The 23355-nt window shown below is 42.7% G+C and overlaps 1 pseudogene; it reads left to right on the top strand.

The window, feature by feature from the left end:
- The first annotated feature begins 1239 nt into the window (after positions 1 to 1239).
- On the top strand, positions 1240 to 22752 carry LOC138795283 (cytochrome P450 2C25-like; annotated as a pseudogene).
- Positions 22753 to 23355: the final 603 nt, after the last annotated feature.

The following is a 23355-nucleotide window of genomic DNA, read 5'->3' as shown; positions in this document are numbered from 1 at the left end:
CTTCTTACTCCAGCACGGGACCGGGACAGCTGCACTTAACTTGTGTGTCTTGTGTGCCCCTGTCCCTGGTGTCTAGTGGCCGGATCTCCCCCCGCAATGCGATCAGGGGGGGAGGGGGGGAATCCGGTGTACTGAGCCGGCCTGGAATCAGCATCGGAATTACGCCGATCCTGGCTCGGCAATCCATAGATATGGTCTGCAGCAGACCTTTATAATAGAGCCATGATCTGATGGATCGGTGCTTTATTATATGCACAGCATTAATCTCAATGGGAGATCAGTGCTCTGTATATAGAAGTCCCCCAGGGGGCTTCTAATTACTGTTAGTGAAAAAAAAAAAAAAAGTGTTTTTATTAATAAAAAAAATCCCCTCTCCTAATAAAAGTTTAAATCGCCCCCCTTTTCCCATTTTTTAAAATAAAAATAAATAAACAAACATATTTTATATAACCGCGTGTGTAATCGCCCGAAATATAAATTTATCACATTCCTAATCTTACACGGTAAACGGCGTAAGCGCAAAAAAATTCCAAAGTGCAAAATTGCGCATTTTTGGTCGCATCAAATTCTGAAAAATTGTGATAAAAAGCGATCAAAAAGTCGTATATGCGCAATCAAGGTACCGATAGAAAGAACACATCATGGCGCAAAAAATTACATCTCACACAACCCCATAGACCAAAAGATAAAAGCGCTATACGCCTGGGAATGGAGCGATTTTAAGGAACATTTAGTTTGTTTGAAAGGTTTTGATTTTTTTAAAAGCCATCAAAAAAGATAAGTTATACATGTTACATATCATAATCATATCGACTTGCGTAAACACAAAACCACCCCAAATAAAAAATATTGCATTTTATTTTCAATTTCACTGTGCACGACTGTACTCCTACTCTCAAGTATTAAGTGCCTTATGAACTACAAGTATTGTGTTAGAATATAGCTGTATTACCTACTGCACATTTGCAAAAGTAAAGCAGATTTTATTTATGGTAAAGAAACTGTGATTCCTTGCTAAGTACCGGCACCGCACACCTACACTCCTTGGGTCATCTCCCCTTTCTGTGGGTGGCAGTACCAATAGTCCGGGTGGGTCACTACTCCACTCCGGACCACCGTGATAAGTACCCAAGGGACCCAGCAACAGCCCGGCAAGTCACTGTCCACAGGGGAACCAGGTATAGCCAGCCCATCCAACTAAAAGCAGGTGTTCCACCATAGCTGTGTGCCCCATCGTCAATGGCATCACAACAGATTACCATAACTAGGCTAGGCTATATCTTGGCCAACCAGCATAGTACTGGCGTCACACCTAACCATCTGGCAAGTGACTGGACGCATCTCTACGCCGGGGTTCACCACCATCCCCGGTTGGTCCACCACACCAGATTCCCATCACACATCATAGTAGATGTAACCCCAACATTGCACTTTTTAAAAGTACAAATCCTAAACCATGGCAGATGGCGAAGCCATTGGATAAATCTGTTTTGATGTTTCACATACTTAATAATTGTGACCTTTGGTAGTAGTAAGTTTACTCCTTCGTTCATTGAGCATAGTACTCAGTTATTTTTTATCAATGTCAGTATAGTTTTTTTTTCTTCTGATCTACAGAATGAGATTCTGGAAAGCATACTTATGTATTATGATCAAGGACTGAATTAAGCTTTTCCCAACACCCATAGTGCAGCGGCACAGACTTCAAAGCCAGCCGCCCCACAAGCTGCCAACCGATCGTATAGAAGTGCTTCGCTGCGTTCCTACTGTAAATTCAATCATCCCTAGTCATAAATCCTGCCCTCTCAATTCAGCTCCATTGATTTTGGAAGAAAGCAGGCATGTTTCTGAAAGCCTGGAGAACCCGTTTACCTTTTTAGGGTGAAGTAAACCAGAGCTTGTATCACATGTGCCACTTCTACCAAATAGTTGAAGCTGTACATCATATGTTACTGATACAAAGTAAGATCCTGATAAAAGTGAAATGGAAACAAATGGAACCATAAGTATCCTACAGAAACTTAAGACTTGGCATTTAAACAATCATACATGCATGGGACCGCAGATGTATCATAAGGTCATGTTCACATGCTCAAAATAATTAATGGAAAACTTTCCTTTTCTCTATGTAGATTCGACTAACATCATGCTGGGCCCTGCCTTCATCACTATTGTTCTCCTCGTCATCATTTTCCTCCTTTTCACCAAAGTATTTTATAATCAGAAGGAAAATAAGTACAAGAATTTCCCTCCCGGACCCAAGTGTTTGCCAATCATTGGGAATCTTCATATATTTGACATGAAGGACCCTTCCAAAACATTTACCCAGGTAAGGGAATGGGCCTAATCATACTGAATGAGGCTACACAATGTAATTGCATTAGTGGCACATCTGGAAGAGATGGTTGACACTTTGAACATGTATGCTGTGTTGTATGTGGAATGAGTTGACACCAATCAATATGAGGTAATAAATCCTAGCACTTAAAGGAGTACTCAGGTGCCCCCTCCCCCCTCCCCCCCCCAAAAAAAAAAAACAACACAGACACACACAGAAAATATACTTACTACTCCGGTGATGATTGCCGGTCGAATTTCCACAGCAATTGCTGTGTTTTGTTGGTCTATTTTTCATTGCCCCTGTTAGCCGTCATCCACACTGACGAGGGGCAACTACCCTGAAACAGCTGTCTGTGGATGGTAAACCCTTGTCATGTCGCAATACTCGCCACAGAGTTAGACTTTGACGCAAAAGGGGCCACCCTGGTATTTCCCTATTTATGTTCCAATACTCGCAACCGAGTGGGACTTAAGGGGCTACGTATCAGGATGGTTTGGTGATCTCCCCACTGGGAGGCACCCCCTTGGCAATAGGCTTCCCTCCCCTGGAGGGATATCTGCCTATTACTGTGTTTTGAGGCTCATAACTGAGGCTCCAAAGACCCCTCTTGCATATTTAGATTTAAAGGCCGCATTGCATCAGTGGAGACTCTTCAGAGAGTACTCTATTAGATTTTTGGTCTCCCTGAGCTCAGCGATTGCTGTGTTTTGTTGCTATATTTAAAGTAGATATGCGTTTCAACCCAGCCTGTGAAGACTGATCAAAACAGATTCTGTATATATACAATACATAAATATGAGTGCCAGGATTTTTCTCACTACAACCTAAATTGTGGTCATTGGTAACATAAATAGATCATTATTGCTATTATTGGGACTAGTACAGTCAGGGCCGGCTCCAGGTTTTTGTGGGCCCTTGGTCGAGAGAGCCTCAGTGGGCCCCTTTGTATAGCAAATTATGTGGCATCATTGTTAGAGGGTCTCTATCTCTCCATTCTGTGTAGGTGATCAGCAGTGTATTATATACTTATTATCCTCCTGAATGAGCGTGTATATATCTATCTCTTGGGCACATATATACACACTCATACAGGGGATAATAAGTATATAATACACTGCCGATCCCCCCCATAGTAATGTCCTCTGCTGATCCCCCCCCCCATAGTAATGTCCTCTGCTCTGCCCCCATAGTAATGTCCCCTGCTGATCCCCCCCCCCCATAGTAATGTCCCCTGCTGACCCCCCCCATAGTAATGTCCCCTGCTGATCCTCCCCATAGTAATGTCCCCTGCTGATCCCCCTATAGTAATGTCCCCTGCTTATCCCCCCCATAGTAATGTCCCCTGGTGATCTTCCCCATAGTAATGTCCCCTGCAGATACCCCCATAGTAATGTCCCCTGCTGATACCCCCTTAGTAATGTCCCCTGCTGATACCCCCCATAGTAACACAAACAAACCTCAATACAAACAAACAAAAAAGTCATACTCACCTCATCCGGCCAGGGGATGGGTCTTCCCTCTTCTAGCTCACCTCTCCCTTCTGTGCGCCGCGGGGATGGATCCTCCAGCAGATGCGATGTTGTGATCGCTGTGTGCCCTCTGAGGAGATCCCATCCATTCAGCCCTGCTGAGGGAGGCCCAACCCAGGAAGTCATGGAGGGGGAGGAGAGTGGCGTCCTGTCGCATCCCCTTTCCGGGACTCAAGAGTCAGCAGCACCTCCCCTCCCCCCCCGAGTGTCAGCGGTGCTGACCCTGAGTCACGGGGAGGAGATGCGACGGGACGCCACTCTCGACGGGCCTCCCTCCGCTGAGCTGAATGAATGAGATCTCCCCAGAAGGCACAGAGCGATGACGACATCGCATCTGTTGGAGGATCCATCCCCGCGGCGCAGCGGAGGGAGGCCGGGGACGTCATGGAGGGGATGCGGCTAATCATTACTCGGGCAAGTACCGGGGCCCCTTGAGCAGCTGTGGGCCCCGGCACTTGCCTGAGTAAGCCGGGTGCTGACGCCGGCCCTGAGTACAGTACCCAGGAAATTTTAGCAGAGAGGAGGTGATAGTATGGTGTCCCACCAAGGGTGTTGCTATTGGTTACACCCTTTGTAAAAGCCTGTACTTTTAAGTGTAAGTGGTGATGTAGTAGCACCAGAGTTTTGCCGCAAGATGTCGCTATTACAAGTATGTATACTCAGTTATTGCACAGCTGTAGTACTCAAAGGGTTATAGTTTATTTGTGCACCACATGGATCTGTACGCCAATGAGAGTTCTTTTTTCTTCTCACCGATCATCTTTCTCCTTACTTTTCACATACGCACTCCTCACCCACTGATGAGCGAACATGTTCGTAAATGTTCGTACGAACATGCCGCTAGTTATTCGTGTTATTTGTTTGATGATTGGAATGGTTATAACAATCATTTTAGTTTTCTCCCACCAGTTTGAAAGAGCCAATGAACGTGTGGGAAACAAAGAGCACATCAAGTAATGTAGTAGCCATGTTCACTAGTAGCATTTCTGTGATTGCCAGTAGTGTGATTGATTCTCACAGTCCTTCCTGATTCTTGTGCTGTTCAGTAGTGATGAGTGAATAGTGAGATATTCGAATATTCGATATTCGTACGACTATTCCGCGAATATTCGATCCCATTAAAGTCTATGGGAACAAGTATTCGATTAGTGAAAAACATCTATTCAACCATTCGGAGGGTAAAACCGGAAGCTGGGGGATTTGAACGCTTATCGAATATTTGCCGGATATTCGTATGAATATCGTATATTCGAATATCTCACTATTCGATCGAATATCTATTCGATGTTTTCGGGTTACCCGCTAAATGTCCTGATCGCTGATTCTTAGATGGACTGATTTCTGCAGTGACATCCCGCTTAATCAGTCGCTGACCGAATTGGGACAGCCCCAGCAAAATATTTAAAAAGTACAAACGTCCAGAGTGCCCCTTTAATATGATCCAATGAGGTCCAACTGTATCCATTAGCAGATTGTGGAGAAAATTTTCACATACCTGATCCTTTGATTCAGTTAGAAGATGATCCGCTGACTTATTGTCGCCTTCTGCTCTATAGAATTGTAACTTCTGAAGGTGCCGAAATTGTGCTTTGTTAGTGGAAGAAATTTAGTGTGTTGTCGTAGTGTAGTGTCCAGGAGTAAGGGTACCGTAGCCATATATCCAATGACTCCAGCCAAGGTGGAGTGGCTTGTTAGCACCACCATGGAACCACCACTAAGAAGATGGCACGTGACCCCTGCTTGAAGGTTGGGGTGTACATTATAATAATGTATTATTACTATAAATGACTGTTGTATTGCATTATATGATCCTTTTACTTTACAGTTAAGTAAAAAGTATGGCCCAGTGTTCAGCATCCAGCTGGGGATGCAGAAGACAATGGTATTGTATGGATATGATGCGATGAAGGACGCGTACATCAACCACGCTGAAGAATTTGTTGACAGAGCTGACATACCGATTTTCAACGACATATTTAAAGGACACGGTAAAAAAGGCCGACATTTAACTCTGTGACTCTTTTAGATGCACATGCACACTGTACCACCTAGGTCATGGGTCTCCAAACTGCATCCCTCCAGCTGTTGCAAAACCACAATTCCCATCAGGCCCGGACAGCTAAAGCTTTGGATTTAGCTGTCCAAGCATGATGGGAAATGTAGTTTGGGGACCCATGATCTAGTTAATCGCCCATGGAAGTACAGATTCATTGTGATGAATAGCGTAGGGGGTCCTGATTACACTCCTCTTTTTCTTGATATGCCCTTCCGTTCCTGAAGTGTGTGGGTTTATATTTTTTCTGACAATTTTGTTAATAGAGACATGAATTTCATTTTTATAAAAGGGAGTGAAAATCAGGTGATGGGTGTGATTATACAGTCAGAGTATATATTAGACATACACCCCTCAATGTTAAACATTTACACCTGATTGTATAATCACACCTATTCTCTAATATTCATTGTAATTAGTAGAACTAAATTCATGCCCATCTGACTATTAACTAATTTATAAACCCACATTGGGAATGGAAGGACATATTAAGAAATTGTAAAATGTTGTGTAATTGGGACATCCTATGTTATTTAATTATAGTGAGAGAAAAAAAAGAGACAGGGGGCGCTTCCTCGTGTAATAAAAGATAACCAGGTGGATGGTAGCAGGGTCTTACAGGGATCCACTCACCTGGATAGGTTGAGCAAAATTTAGGTACAACTCTATATGCAGCATAAAGGGGTGTACTCTGCAGCTGTACTGGGGGACGTCACCACCAATGGTGGGAGAAGCAAATGCAGATGTGTAATCAGCCGATTACAGGACCAAGAGTCCAATCCACACCAGGTATAATAAGCGCAGGAGTATTTAAATTTGCACACAGCGGTGCAGCCAGGGATCATCCAGAGGTAGATGGCATAGTAAACATATACTCTTTATTGCAACGCGTTTCGGCCCTATATTGTCTAACATGGGCCTTTATCAAGCATGCTATTAATTGTCACTATATAGAGATTGATCGGACTACCAAATATTAACCGTAACATTTGTACAGACCTAGATCTCTAGTGTATTGACACACTCAGTCACTATATAGGTTTCTAACTTTACGGAGTATATTTTAAGGTCACAGTATCTGCGGAGCTGCTCTTGACATGGTTTACATTGATGTCTGTGCCCTGGGGGCACCCAATGCCAAGTAACCAGCAGAAACCCGATCCTTGTGACCACCATCTATTACCCATCATTCAGACACCGAGCTCAGTCTGTTATCAGAAATTATATTGCTCTATGTGAATTACCCTGATATACCTGAACTATATGGGTCTTAGATGACGGCTCTATAGCTATATTTGGCACTAATAGATATGATACCTGTGTCTCATGGACATTATTAACAGCTTAATCATCTGATATTCTATTTATTCCGTGATTTTGGACAACTTACCACTAATTGTAGGCACAGAGATTTCTTATTCAAATATTTTGATCATTATGATCTATGAATTTTGATCTACTCTGACTCTTACTGCCACCTAGTGATTGTCTATTAAATCAATAGAAAGTCCAAGATACAGTACATTTGGCTGTTGTATACACTACTCATTCAGCAGACTCTGTATATTCAGCACCATATTATTTAAAGTAGATCCGAACCAATAAATAATATTCTTTATACATCTAGCTATTTTTAATTCACTTTTTCACACTTTTATAGTTAAGAATTAAAAGTTAAGTTTTACTATTTGGATCTTCACAGCGTGTAAGATATTTAATTTTGTTGTATTTGCTGGTCCCTTGCGTGAGGATCAGGGGCACCCTGGTTATTTATTTGGTTGAGCAGACTTCCCAGGATTTCCCAGAATAACTGTGCGTTACAGTAGGATACGTAGGCTTGAACTGCAGCTTTGTTCTACTGGGGTCAGTACCAGGATATACTGCCCTGTGTCATGTAGAGAGTATCCCTGGCATGGACAAGGTGATCCTCAGACGACGTCCTTCCTCCTGACGTGTCTAGCACTGCATGCTAGCAGTGGTTACATGCATAAAAGAGAACTCTGTCTCTGCCTTGCTCTCTCCAACTCAACTGACTCAACTCAGAGACTGCCCCTAGCAAGAACTAACCGATTGGTGGGGTTGTGTGGTATAAGAGAAAGAAGAGCTGTGATAGGAGAGAGGAAGGAGGGAAAATACCTGCAATAACCCAATGTTTCCTTCAGCTGTGCTTAAGACAAGGTATACAAGAAATACAGTAGCAACACCTAGTGGGGAAAAACAAACAGTGCACCTCTACCTCATCCCACATAAAGAACCTTAGGGAGTTACTTTGCCCAGGTGCATAGAGAACTTAGTGGTACACTACAAATACAGTTAATGTTCACATATCAGTTAAGATACCTATTCCCATTAATGAAAAGCTAGTCAAACCCACCGACTTTAGCAGGATAAATCAACTGACTCCCAACTATCTTACTACAGATGAAGTCAGTGGAAAAAATGTTGGATTTCATTGGATAAACTGCCACCAAAGGAGCCTTGCTTTTTATTGGCTGATCTGAATGTCTAAGTGTGCAGAGAGATCAGCTGACAGCTATTTAATGTGGGCTACCGTAAATCTGTGGGGAAGCATGGCTGAAAGTGTTTAAAGTCATTATAGAAAACTTTTGAGATGTCAAAGAGACTTGTAAAAAGTGTCTGGTACAGGTCTGGACACAATCGGGAGGTAGAGCGGGGAGAAGACTGCAGTAAGAGCGATCCTCTCCTGAATTTCTGCCACATGATCAGTTGGGCTCATAATGTAAGTCAATGGAGCCTGACTGATTATGCTGACACAGAGTGGGGAGCGGACGCACTGCAGCATGGTCCTCTCCGTGCGCATTCTGATGTGCAGTACGGGTGTGAACACTCAGAACCAGACCAATAAAAAAATTTGACATGTCTCTATACCATGTCAAAAGTCTTCTACGATGACAGTGACACTTCAATTTCTCTGCAGCGCCACCGCAGGTGAACGAAGTAATACTCAGTGTCTGGTCATTTTAGAGAGTTGTCCGTGTAATATAGGTCAGGATAGGTCCTTCGGATGGAGAGATGCTCTTTGTAATTGCCCTAAACCTTTCTGTAATTTTTTTTAAGGCATTTTCTTTTCTAGTGGTGAAAACTGGAAAACAATGCGACGATTTACAATTTCAACATTAAAAGACTTTGGAATGGGAAAGAAATCTTTAGAAGATCGGATAAATGAAGAAAGTGACTGCTTAGTAGAGACATTTAAATCGTATGGAGGTAGGAAGTACTATGTGAATTGCATTATTTTTATGTATAATGATAACAATTATTATTATTATTAGAGGGGAGCAAAGCAAATTCCTGATGATTTGTTTAGGAAACTCACAAAAAAACTAAATGGTGGCTGCATATGCTATCTGAAGCTTTACTAGGCAGGAAAAAGGGATTAACCATGACCATTTTTTTATTGTGATTTTCTGATTTTCAACACTTCTACAACAACATGCTTTACCAAATTTGCCCTTCTGTAATAGTCTGAGTATTATTGCTACTATAGTTTTGGCTGTTTAGGGCTCGTTCCCACTGAGCAAAAGCAGCTGAATTTCTGCGCTGAATCAGCGCTGAAATTTCAGCCGTTAAAATAGGTGCAGAGCTAATTTCCATTGTGTTGAATGGAAATTCTGCTCTGCAGTTCACACAGTGGAATTTCCGCACTGAACTAATCCGCTTTCCGCCAGAAGAATGAACATGTTCATTCTTCCGCTAGCGGAAGCCTATACAAATCAATGGGGCTCTGATTTTCTGTTTCAGCGCGGAATACAAGCGTATTCAGCGCGGAATACAAGCGTTATACAAGCGGAAATTACTCGCTGAATCAGCGTGGAAATGGGGAAAAGGGGGGAGGAGGATTCTAGTATATATTCTGGTATAGTCTAGTTTACTTACCAAATACTCGCTGAATTTCAGCGCTGAATGCATGCGGATTCAGCGCGGATTCCTCGAGTATTCCGCGCTGAATTTGTCAAGAGCTGATTACGAGCTGAACACTTTCCTAGCGGAATACGCAGGGATTCTGCTTACATTCTGCTTATATTCTGCTCGGAATTCAGCGTCAGTTGATTTCAGGCGGAAATATTTCCTTGCGTAATCCGCTCCTTTTGCTCTGTGTGAACATAGCCTTAAATGGAATTAGCTAAAATTCGATTTGAGAATCTTAACGAGTTTGACTGAAAATTTACTTATCTCTAATTATTATTATTAGTAAACAACTTAGTATTAGTAAACAGCTGTATGTGGATGGTTACCTGGCCTTGGTTTTTCCCTTGTCATTACATTTGCTTATAGGGCCACTTAATATGGTGGTTTCCTTACAGGAGCCACCCCTTGGCTGGGTCCTTCCCAGAGGGATATCTGGCTAGTCCTGTGTTTTGAGACTCTTCAATGAGGCTCCACAGGCTCTTCTTTTGCATATTCATGTTTCCCAGGGGCAATGCCCCCAGGATTTAACTGCACTGAGCGCTTTCAATACTAGCGTTATAGTTTGGCTGGTCTCCCTGAGATCAGAGATCTGTTTCTCTTATGGCTCTACTAGGCATTGCTCCCACCTAGCCAGAATCCTGCTCCACACTGATGAGGGGCAACCCCCCGAAACAGCTGTATAAGGATGGTTACCTGGCCTTGGTTTTTCCCTTGTCATTACATTGACTTATAGGGCCACTTAATATGGTGGTTTCCTTACAGGAGCTGCCCCTTAGATGGGTCCTTCCCAGAGGGATATCTGGCTAGTCCTGTGTTTCGGGGCTCTTCAATGAGGCTCCACAGGCTCTTCTTTTGCATATTCATGCAAGGGGGCAATGCACCTAGGATTTCACTGCATTGAGTGCTTTCACTAGCAGCCGGCAGTGTTATCGTTTGGCTGGTCTCCCTGAGATCAGCAATCTTTCTATAATTTTTATTATTAGTAGTAGTAGAATGTTTTTCTTTTTTGTATGGGGGCTTATGCCTGTCGTATGTCCCGTTGTATGCAGGGAGATTTCTCTGGCCTATACAGTACACCCAATAAAGACAATGAAATACAGCCTATTAAGACTATGTTTTACAAGCTTACATGCCATAAGCTTAGCTCCTTTATTTTTTCTAAAGAGCAAGATTTTTTTTCATGCCCATCCCACTTATGTCATACAAACCCCAAAATTACAGTGCTCAAGTCCCGAATGATACATATAGTAAAGCACACCCAAAAATAATAAAAGACCAAGAATCCTCTAACACAGACTCTAGACAAGACCTCACTGTTTAGAGACCCCAGACCCAAACCCACTGAACAACTGGTCTTAGAAAAGGTGAGTTCAGAAAAGGAACATTATAGGAAGGGAGAGGGGGTATTAGTTGACAACCATTGCCCAATGACCTTACCACTAAAAGTCATATTTTTCAATATTTGGGACAACATTTTGTCTGAAGATAGTGGACAATATTCTACCCCGGCAATCTATTCTTTTTCCAGGAAAGCCATTTGAGAACACTGCCATCATTAACAGTGCTGTTGCCAATGTTATTGCTTCTATATTATTTGGCCACCGATATGATTATGGCGATCCTATAATTCAAAGAATCATGAGTACAGTCAATGAAGACTTCAAGCTCTTGGGTGGCCCAATGGTCATGGTAAGTTCTACATTATTTGAAAAAGAATCAAACTATGAGTTGCCATGACAGGCATAAAAAGTGAAAATAATATTCTGTGGCCCCAGCACTAGACATGTTCCCAAGGTTTGTTACACGCTGATCCTGGCACAAGTGATTATAACTTTTTTAGTTGTTACAAAACATGACACTAAGAAGTGGTATTCTTGATAGTGGTTTGAGATATTCTGATTAACCCTTTACATGTTTTACCTATTTAAGTTGTACAACACATATCCAAACTTAATTCGCTGGTTGCCTGGAGGTCACAAGACAGTGTTCAAGAACAATTTAGCGTTTCAAGACTTTTTACGCAAAATGTTCATGAAGCATAAGAATCGGCTGGATGTCAATCACCAGGGGAGTCTTATTGATGCCTTCCTGACAAAGCAGCTGGAGGTAACCTGTAATTCCCATATGAGATGACGTAGTCAAAACCCTCAGTAGAAATCATTTAGATGTCTGTGTTGCTATATGTCTTCAGCAAGAGGAGAAGGGGGATTGGGAAGTCGGCACTCCGGGACGTAGTGGATAAAATATAACTTTTATTCGTGCATTAAAATCCCATGGTGGGCAAACAAAGACCTACGCGTTTCACGCTTCTGCGCTTAACCATGATTAAGCGCAGAAGCGTGAAACGCGTAGGTCTCTGTTTGCCCACCATGGGATTTTAATGCACGAATAAAAGTTATATTTTATCCACTACGTCCCGGAGTGCCGACTTCCCAATCCCCCTTCTCCTCTTGCTGAAGCCTAGCTTACGGCGTCTGGCCAACGCCCTGGAGTTCGAGCACCCACCTTTGCACTCAACCTGTTGCTGCTATCCCTGAAGGACTGGTGAGCTGTATCTATTTTTTCTTTTTTTCTTTTTGCTATTTGCTATATGTCTATGCCTCCAAGTCCATGCAGCGGCATACAGAGGTTCTCTTCTTGTTTAATCTTGAAGGAATCCCTCAATCACTAAAGTCTTCCTTAATATTCCAGAATAATCCTGAATCGGAACAGTTTTTTCACAATGACAATTTAACCCACCTCGTGTCCAATTTGTTTGATGCGGGGATGGAGACGACTTCTACAACTCTGAGATGGGCCATCCTGCTGATGATGAAATACCCAGAGATCCAAAGTAAGGAACCTTCAGCATATAACACTGCAGTTTATGCATGTAGACAAATCCCTGCCCAGATTTGGTGGTCAAAGGACAGATAATTTAGCTTCCAAAAATAGGGGCCAACAGCTTTTTCATGTGGGCATGCTTTTGTTCTAGTTTAAGCATTCTCCGACTTTCTGCAGCAGTTATGGTCAACCACCATCTGGATAGACCAAAGATTTGAGGGGGCACATATTATCTTTAATGACCCTTGTCTCTACATGCAGTGGGCGATTCATAATGGCATAATACATCATGGTAAAAGGCTCTGCCGTGGTCCGTGATGCTTAATTGCAAAAGCAAATGGGCTTCTGGAGGTTTCATTTGGGCACCATGTTGGTTGTCTGGAGTGGCAACACCAACCTCCGGAGACCCTGGAACTGGGCTTTGTAAAGGGGAGCACAAATGTGTGGGTGCAGGTGCAGCAGAGAAGAATGAGCACAAAGACCGGCACTTAACCAAGGACTTTACTTGAGAACTTCAGTGCAATACAGGTGAAATTGTTATTGTAGGTGCAGGTACAGGTGTTGATAGAGCTTGTGACAGTGACTGGTAGTAGAAGGTAGAAGGGGTGTAGCTTGACTTAGGATAGGTTCAGAGACTGTCTTTGGGACCTTGCCTAAATAGTGCAGCACTCTTCCAGAATAGGTGTATAAGATACTGTATCTGAGCATTGAAGAAGACCTCGTACTCACAGTTAGGAGAAATTAACAAAATAAGAAGAGGACTGCCTTTTGCCAAACAAGTCAATTGATTGTCAAGTTTGGTAGCCTGAGTCACAAGCTTGAATTACTGGGCGAAGCTAACCCCTCAAGATCTCCTAAGAAGGCCAAGCAGATATCCCGGAGGGATATCTGGCTAGTCCTGTGATTTGAGACTCTTCAATGAGGCTCCACAGGCTCCTCTTTTGCATATTCATGTTTCCCAGGGGGCAATGCACCTAGGACTTCACTGCATTGAGCGCTTTTACTAGCAGCTGGCAGTGTTGTCATTTGGCTGGTCTCCCTGAGTTCAGCAATCTGTTTCTCTTATGGCTCTACTAGGCATTACTCCCACCTAGCCAGAATCCTGCTCCACACTGATGAGGGGCAACACCCCGAAACAGCTGTATGTGAATGGTTGCCTGGCCTTGGTTTATCCCTTGTCATTACATTGACTTATAGGGCCACTTAATATGGTGGATTTGGTGGTTTCCTAACAGGAGCTGCAACTTGGCTGGGTCCTTCCCGGAGGGATATCTGGCTAGTCCTGTGTTTTGAGATTCTTCAATGAGGCTCCATGGGCTCCTCTTTTGCATAAGCAGATATCAGTGGAATACTTCAGCTTAGGTTCTTTGTTCCACTGCAGAGCAATCTTTGACTTTATAGATTGTCCTGACATTTTAGAAGGATCTCTGGAATAGGCAATGATGAACCCAGGAGAAAGTTTCCCCTGTGGGTAGGTTCCTGAATGTCTCTCCTAAAAGGGGATCTAAAAGGGTCCAGGTCTTGGGCCAGGCCCAGGTATACACTGCTGTAGGAGGCTCTTTCTGTGTCTATCTCTCTCCACCATCCACTATAGAAAAATAATCATCCCACCAGGAGCTAACTAGCTTATATAAGGGTAACCAGGTGTAACCTCCTATTGGTGTAGAATAGGGATGAGCGAACCGAACCGTAATGAACCAGATTCGTTACGAACTTTGCAAAAAGTTCGGTTTGTCACCGAACCGAACTTTGAGAAAGTTCGTAACGAATCTGGTTAAAATAACAATAACAAATAAAATTAAAGACATCTTTAGAAAGTGATGCAAACACCTCTGGAATGCATCTGGGAAAGCAGGGAAACAGTATTACAGGAATCGGCATTACGGGGTTAGCGATCCTCTGCAATAATGCCGACTCCTCTAATGGTTAATATATTTAATTAATAAAACACATTTTCGTTGTAATAAGGTCACTTTCGTTGTTCAATAATTTAATTAAAACGAATCCATCATTGTGCAATTAAATATACTGTTTAAATAAATAAATATATATATATATATATATATATATATATATATATATATATAAATGTATATTGACATATATATATATATATATATATATATATATATATTTATATTTTTTTTACAGTATATTTAATTGCACAAGTATGGATTCGTTTAAATTAAATTAATGAACAACAAAACTAATTTTATTACAACGAAAATGTGTTTTAATTAAATATTAATTATTACAGGAAGCTCTGTTAAAGCCGTTAATTCATATTCCCGGTAATAGAGCTTTCTGTCATAATTAATACTTTAATTAAAACATCAAATGTTTCTTCTAATTATGTTATCACAATAGCATTATTAGAAGAAACATTTTGAATCATATGTACGCTCAGCTGATCGGCTGAGCGCACATATAATGAGCCGTCCGCAGCACAGTGACTTCATTGTGCCGTGGAGGGCGAAGAGAGAAGATAGAAGAGCAATGTCACGGCCGCGGCAGCGTCCCGTGTTCCGGGCCACCGCCGCGACCTCCTCCTGCCCCATGCAGCCGCCGGCGTCCTTGTGCAGGGACCCGGCGCTGCTGCTAGTTCGGCCCCTGGGGGCGCCTCACCTCTCCTCCGCTCCTGTCTCCATCTGTGCCGGCCGGCGCGCGCGTCCCCGCCTCCTAGGGCGCGCGGCCGCCGGCTGTCTCAGATTTAAAGGGCCAGTCCGCCCTTAATTGATTAATTGCACCCAGCACTCCCTATAAATACCAGCATGCCCTGTCCCTTGTGTTGGAGCCTCTACATGCTTCCCATAGCGTTTGGCCCAGCTCCCTGTTGTTCCTGACCTTAGTCCCTGTCCCTTGTTCCTGTCTTCAGTCCTTGTCCCTAATCCTTGCCCGCTGCCTTCCCATTGTTCCTGAGTCCTGTCCGCCACCTGCGAGCACGTCTTCAGTCATCTGCCTGTACGATCTCCTGCCTACTGCTCCTGCCACGCCTCGCCTGCCGTCACTAGCAACCAAGCCAGGGGTAGCGACCTGGGGGTCGCCTGCTGCAGCAAGTCCATCCCGCCTTGCGGTGGGCTCTGGTGAAAACCAGCGGCCCCTTAGACTCCGCTCCCTGGTGAGAATAGTGCTATCGCTAGTGACGGTCCAGTGGATCCACTACTCCAGGCGTTACAAGCAAGACATCAGAGAGTGAGCTTACAGCTCTCCCCACCCCCTCCCCAGCACTGCACCCATCCCAGCAAGGAAGGGGGGTCACTTAACCCCTTCCTTGCTGGTATGGTTGCAGTCAGTCTGGCCCCCAAGGGGTTAAGGGGGATGGAATGCATCCTCCCTTAACCCCTTGGGGGCCAGACTGTAAGCAGCGATCTGTAAAGATGCTGCATACTGTAAGGTGCACAACACCGCTCACAATGATGGGTGTTGTGCTCCTGTTTGTGTGTTTTTTGTGTGTTTCTCCCTTTTTGTTTTTCAGATATCGGTATCCTGTGGATTACGTCGGATTCGATGGAGTACGTCGATGACCAGTGGTTGTTTGGATTTTTTTTTTTTTAAATAAAATGGTAAATGAGGGGTGTGGGGGTGTTTTTATTTGAATAAAAACAAAATTTCACTTTTGTCTTGTCTTTATTTCTTTACTTTATAGACTTAGTAGTGGAAGCCGTCTAATAGACATAATCCATTACTAAGTCGGGGCCTAGTGTTAGCCGGTATAAAATGGCTAACACTTACCCACTATTATTACCCCAGTACCCAATGCCACCAGAGATACTGGGAAGAGCCGGGCCTAAACCAATAGCTCTTCCCACCCTGGTGTTACCAGACTGCTGTTGCTTGGTTTTTAACCAGGCTGGTTATAAAAATAGGGGGAACCCTACTTTTTTTTTTTTAAATAAATAATTTAAAAAACGCATAGGGTTCCCCTTATTTTCATAACCAGCCGTGTTAAAAACCAAGCAACAGCAGCCTGGTAACACCAGGGTGGGAAGAGCCATTAGTTTAGGCCCTCCCCAGCCTAAATATTACCAGCCTGCTGCCGCCCCAGTCCAGGAGTGCCAATTTTGACGCTCCATGACCACTGGCACACGGCTCTTCCCAGTACCCCTGGTGGCATTGGGTACTGGGGTAATAATGGGGGGGTTAGTGTTAGCCATTTTATACCGGCTAACACTAGGCCCCGACTTAGTAATGGATTCTGTCTATTAGACGGCTTCCACTACTAAGTCTATAAAGTAAAGAAATAAAGACAAGACACAGGTGAAAAAAAAATTTTTATTCAAATAAAAACACCCCCACACCCCTCATTGACCATTTTATAAAAAAAAAAAATCCAAACAACCGCTGGTCATCGACGTAGCCCATTGAATCCGACATAATCCACTGGATACCGATATCTGAAAAACAAAAAGGGAGAAACACACAAAAAACACACAAACAGGAGCACAACACCCATCATTGTGAGCGGTGTTGTGCACCTTACAGTATGCAGCATCTTTACAGATCGCTGCTTACAGTCTGGCCCCCAAGGGGTTAAGGGAGGATGCATTGCATCCCCCTTAACCCCCGGGGGGCCAGACTGATGTCAGACTGCACCCATCCCAGCAAGGAAGGGGTTAAGTGACCCCCCTTCCTTGCTGGGATGGGTGCAGTGCTGGGGAGGGGGTGGGGAGAGCTGTATACTCACTCTCTGATGTCTTGCTCCTCTATCTTCCATCTTCTCTCTTCGCTGGTCCGCAGCACAATGAAGTCACTGTGCTGCGGACCCGCTAATTATATGTGCGCTCAGCTGATTAGCTGAGCGCACATATGATTCAAAATGTTTCTTCTAATAATGCTATTATGATAGCATAATTAGAAGAAACATTTGATGTTTTAATTAAAGTAAAGTATTAATTATGACAGAAAGCTCTATTTACCGGGAATATGAATTAACGGCTTTAAAAGAGCTTCCTGTAATAATTAATATTTAATTAATAAAACACATTTTCGTTGTAATAAAATTAGTTTTTTTGTTCAATAATTTAATTTAAACGAATCCATACTTGTGCAATTAAATATACTGTAAAAAAATAAATATATATATATATATAAATATACATATTTATATATATTTATTTAAACAGTATATTTAATTGCACAATGATGGATTCATTTTAATTAAATTATTGAACAACGAAAGTGACTTTATTACAATGAAAATGTGTTTTATTAATTAAATATATTAACCATTAGAGGCATCTGCATTATTGCCGATTTGCCGGCTATTTTTTTTTTTTTTTTTTTTACTATTTTTGCACTTTGATTTTTTCCACTTTTTTCATTGTAATAGCAACTGCAACTACACCAACTCAGCTATACCCTATCACACTCCCACTATTGTAGCTGCAATTATTCAGCTGTTATTGCAAGGTTCATTTTCGGTTCGGTTCTTAAGAATCCGAACTTCAGGAAAGTTCGGGGGATCGAACCGAACTTTTCAAAAGTTTGCTCATCCCTAGTGTAGAACATACCAGAAAGAGGAGAAGGAAGAAGTGTAATAGGACAGAAGTGTGTGTGGCACCTGCACCAGTGAATAAACAAAACAGCAGTTAATAGCAGTGTAATTTTGGCAGTCTGACACAGTGCTCTCTGCTGCCACCTCTGTCCATGATAGGAACTGTCCAGAGCAGTAGCAAATCCCCATGTGTTCTGGACAGTTCCTGACATGGACAGAGGTGGCAGCAGAGAGCACTGTGTCAGACTGGAAGCAGATAATAAGTAGCGTTGAGCTGATCTACCAAACTGTTTGAGTTTGGCAACTGGAACGCTCAGCATTTTATTATCGGTGGCTGCAGAAATTGGATGCTGCCCTGGGGCTGCCAGGAAAACATGGATACAACCTATGGTCATGTCCATGTTTTCCTGGCAGCCCTAGGGCGGCATCCAATTTCTGCAGCCACTGGTAATTAAATGGAAAGTGTTCCAGTTGCCAAACCCAAACATTTTGACAGATCAGCTCAACATTACTGATAAGTACTGGAAGACTTGAGATTTTTTAATAGAAGTAATTTACAAATCTGTATAAATTTCTGACTCAAGTTTAAAAACCATCTTTTTTTCCCCCTCTTTAACCTCTTAAGGACATAGGACGTATGCGTACGTCATATGTCCTCACTTGCACCTCAAAGCGGGGCCGCGCGGCGGCCCCGCTTTGAAGTGCCGCGATCCCGGGTGCCGCGAGTAGCCCGGGACCGCTGCTATTAGCGGGCACGGTCTGATCGCCGTGCCCGCTAATTAGCTAATCGGAGGCAGCTGTCAAAGTTGACAGCTGCCTCCGATTACCGGAGGCAACGTTTCCCTGGGGTCTAGTGGGGGAGATCGCTCCTCCGGGACCTTGTCCCGGAGGAGCGATCTCCGTTACTGATGCCGGCCGGGGACGCGTCCAAGATGGCGCCATCCTCGGCTCGGCACTCGTTCGTTTTCGGCTGCAGCAGCCGAAAGCAAACGAGTGCCGATCTCATGGATCTCTGCAGCATATCTATGCTGCAGAGATCTCAATGAGAGATCCAAGTGTATATACTAGAAGTCCCCCAGGGGGGCTTCTAGTATATGTGTAAAAAAAAAAAAAAAAAGTGTTGTTAATAGTAAAAAGCCCCCTCCCCTAATAAAAGTCTGAATCACCCCCCTTTTCCCAGGTTTTAAATAAAAGTAAACAAATAAATAAATAAATAAACATGTTTGCTATCGCCGCGTGCGTAATCGCCCGAACTATTAATTAATCACATTCCTGATCTTGTACGGTAAACGGCGTCAGCGCAAAAAAATCCCAAAGTGCAAAATTGCGCATTTTTGGTCGCATCAAATCCAGAAAAAATGTAATATAAAGCGATCAAAAAGTCGTATATGCGCAATCAAGGTACCGATAGAAAGATCACATCATGGCGCAAAAAATGACACCTGACACAGCCCCATAGACCCAAGATTAAAAGCGTTATAAGCCTGGGAATGGAGCGATTTTAAGGAACGTATATTGGTTAACAACGGTTTGAATTTTTTACAGGCCATCAGATACAATATAAGTTATACATGTTACATATCGTTTTAATCGTAACGACTTGAGGAACATGCATAACAAGTCAGTTTTACCCCAGGGCGAATGGCGTAAAAACACATTTCCCCCAAATAAAAGAAATGCGTTTTTTTTTCAATTTCACCACACTTTGAATTTTTTTCTGGTTTCGCAGTGTACTTTATGCAAAAATTCAGCCTGTAATTGCAAAGTACAATTAGTGACGCAAAAAATAAGGGGTCATGTGGGTTTCTAGGTGGAAAAATGCAAGTGCTATGACCTTTTAAACACAAGGAGGAAAAACCGAAAACGTAAAAACGAAAATGGGCCATGTCCTTAAAGGGTTAAGATGAACAAGGAGAGATTGGAGGGTGAAGGAACGGTTACCCTGCATATATAGTGCCTCCACATACCTGATATACTGTATAAAGCCCTTCTTCCCCATGTATACAACTTATCTCGGAGGCTGCAGTCTTTCTTTTCCCAGCTCTCTCTTACTGAAATATGCCTGAAGCAGCATCATTGTGTGATGCTGCCACCTAATGGACAGATGATTGAAGTTTACCCAAGAGACTTTAGCCAAAGAGACATGAGAATAGACCTAGCGGCCCCAGGGTTGCCATCACTGCTCTATAGTGTCCACTCCAGGAAAAAATGTCACATGTATCCTATAAGAAGATCTACCCCCCCCCCCCACAGAATTTTGTACTGTTTATGTACTGATTTATTTAATCATTAAATGTCCCATAAGTCAGTATCCCGTGTATCACTATATTTTAGAAAAAGTTCAAAAATAAATAGACCAAGTAATAGGACTGCTCCAGCCTCAGATGGAACAGCGCAAACACATGCCCTACACGGACGCTGCCATACATGAGATTCAGAGGTTTGGGAGTATTATACCCGTTATCGCTCCGCATGCTGCAACTCAGGATGTGATGTTCAGAGGCTACTTCATTCCGAAAGTAAGATACAAATATTATTAAAGGGCCATTCCGAGTATAATAATAATAATAATAATAATAATAATAATAATAATAATAATAATATATTTTTTAATAATATTAATAACAATTATATTTATATATTATTATTATTATTATTATTATTACTATTTGTTAATAATAATAATAGTTTTTTTTAAAAAAAATATATATATAATTTTTTTTTTTTTTACATTGAATCCCCGCTGCCACCGATGGCTGTGTCAGGAACTGCAGGGCTACACAAGCTCTGGTCCCGACACATATACATATCAATAGTGCTACTAGATACTGTGCCTCCCCTGATACCTATGTAATACATGCTAGGTGATTGACAGTTATGATACACTGTGCCAACACAGACAGCTTCCCCAAGTGTAATGTCAATTCTAATGCTAAAACATTAGATCAGTGTTTCTCAACTCCAGTCCTCAAGACCCACCAACAGGTCATGTTTTGAGGATTTCACAGGTGATATAATTATAGTCAGTGCACTAGTAACTGCCATAGCTATTTGTTGTATGGGATATCCGCAGGACTGGAGTTGAGAAACACTGCATTAGATAGACATCATGTGGGGGCTCAGTATCCGTATGCAGCAGCACTAGTGTTGTAACTGTGCCAGGACCAGAGCTTCTGCAGCTCTGCAGTTCCTGACACAACCATTGGTGGCAGCAGAGAGGCTGTGTTGTCCTTTACTGCTGATACTCATATTCCCCCCCCCCCCCCCCAGATCCTTAGATATAGCTGGGAGAGAAGTGCTCAGCCAGGCTTATTCCAATATATATATATATATAATATATATATATATATATATATATATATATATATATATATAAACACATTCTATATCAGTGGGGTCTCAATATAATTGTTTTTATAATAACAAGTGTACTTTAAGGGAGACCATTGGTTTGGAATATTTATATTCTTCTACCCTATATGTGTATATATTATCTATTGCTCTCCCTTATATTTCCAGGGCACCCATGTTCTTCCAATATTGACTTCTGTACTGAAGGATAAAAAGTACTTTGAAAAACCGGATGAATTTTATCCTGAACATTTTCTCAGTTCTCAAGGACACTTCGTGAAAAATGAAGCCTTTCTGCCCTTTTCAGCAGGTATTATTGACATCACTCATCTGCACTTGTTCTATGTTGTGTGGAATGATATTGCTGGGTGAGGGCGGGTTCACACTACGAAATTCTTGCGGAAAAACTCAGCGGAATCCCGCCGGTTGTACGCGCTCGCGGATGCGCGCCTTTCTGCCGGCTCCATAGACACCATTCTATGAGCCGGTTGATTCCGCCGAAAGAATTGACATGTGAGTTCTTTCGGCGGAATCAGCCGGCCCATAGAATGGTGTCTATGGAGCCGGCAGAAAGGAGCGCGTACAGGCGACGGTATTCCGCGGAGTTTATCCGTGAGAATTCCATAGTCTGAACCCGCCCTGAGGATGTAACAAGCTGTTTCCCCAGTAAGTAGTTGGTACACAACCCATCCCCGCACCCTACACCTTCCTTTCCATCACATGGCCAGGGCAGATTTGTATCTCAAAAAATCTTGACACATGAAGTATACAGCTCTCATGCAGATCAATGTATCCTGAATACAACTGGAAGATAATAACCTCCAGTTAATAGAAATTTTTAGGAGATAATATAGGCATGATGAACTCTTCAGCCCCTTTGGAGACCAGCGTTTTAATGGTGCGAAATATCATGGGGGGAACAGGACCAGTGTGGGCCATGACAGCTTCACTCACTTACATATGAGGCCAGAAATAATCAAAATTTATTTTCCTTCCCTAAATTCTAGGTAAAAGACGGTGCGCAGGAGAGATCCTGGCAAAAGCCGAGCTTTTTATCTTCTTCACAAAGCTATTGCAGAACTTTACTTTCCAGACTCCTCCTGGCATTGAGGTTGACCTTACCCCTGTAGTTGGTTTCAGTAGTGCTCCAATGATCCATGAAATGTGTGCTGTGCCACGTCATAGTGACTAACAGACCTGAGTCAAGGTTGGTGTTGGCTGGTATCTTCTATCCCCAGGGTCTTCACTCCTTGTTCATGATGACATCTTGTCCATGGCACCTGACCACAGTGGCTTGTCTTTCCATCTCTGTGATGTCTAAGGAAATGAATCATGGATGCTTTATTACCAAAATTCTTTTACTAAATTCTGACAGAATAAAAACTTTTATATTTTATGATGTTCATTTCTGGTTATTTTCCAATCTTGAAGTCTTACGAAAGGTGGAGACTCCCAGTAATTTTCCCTTTGTCCACCATATAACTTGCCTTGATGACTAATCACATGAAGACTAAGACCTTTATTCAAACGTTCAGCGGTTTTCCCATTCCCCATAAAGGTCTGCTATTTTTACAATGTGATCCATGCAATTTGGTCCATAATTGTATCCTAGTGCATTCATATCCACGTCCGCATAAAATGTTTAACTTCGGACTGCGGCATGGATCGTTTGAATAGACTCAATGGCCCCTAAAATTGTCCGTGGTCGCGGATCCGTGATTAGACAATGCAGCCTAATGGACACATTGTGGTATGTCAATGCAAATTTTCTGCTTTAAGAAAAATCCCAATGTGCAATCACGATCCTATCAATACAACTCTGACATACTATGGA

The sequence above is a fragment of the Dendropsophus ebraccatus genome, chromosome 6 (genome assembly GCF_027789765.1).
Source record: "Dendropsophus ebraccatus isolate aDenEbr1 chromosome 6, aDenEbr1.pat, whole genome shotgun sequence".
Classification (NCBI taxonomy): Eukaryota; Metazoa; Chordata; class Amphibia; order Anura; family Hylidae; genus Dendropsophus; species Dendropsophus ebraccatus.
This window is presented reverse-complemented; position numbering and strand designations above follow the sequence as displayed.